The sequence below is a fragment of the Penaeus monodon genome, chromosome 29, assembly GCF_015228065.2.
Source record: "Penaeus monodon isolate SGIC_2016 chromosome 29, NSTDA_Pmon_1, whole genome shotgun sequence".
In the NCBI taxonomy this organism is placed as follows: domain Eukaryota; kingdom Metazoa; phylum Arthropoda; class Malacostraca; order Decapoda; family Penaeidae; genus Penaeus; species Penaeus monodon.
The window spans coordinates 34,179,339-34,179,782 of record NC_051414.1 but is presented as its reverse complement, the minus strand read 5'-3'; positions in this window follow the sequence as shown (position 1 = coordinate 34,179,782).

Below are 444 nucleotides of genomic sequence, written 5' to 3'. Positions count from 1 at the left end.
AGCAGAAAAAGAAACAAAATTTAAGAAAAACTAGAAAATCTTAAAAAATTTCAAGCACTAAGACTGGCAACTGGATCTTAGATCAACTCCAATCATAGCTTTTAAAGCATTAACAAACATTCCCCCATTAACAAAACAGAATAAAAGAACTTGAATGTATACAATTAACAAAAAATCCTAAATAAACCTAATACAGCACAGTAAAGCAACAAATAATAAAATGCAAAAAAACAATATAATCCTCAGAGAGACAGAAGATCACTAGTACACAGAGCTACGGAAACGAGAACAAATCTAAATCTAGACATAACCCAAATGTGATAACAACTATATCCCCAATACCCCCAAGGCATGATATCTCAGAGAGTATACAAAAAAAACATTGTGGAAAACATAACAAAAAATACTCCTCAAATACCATTCAAAAACAATATCAGGAGTAAT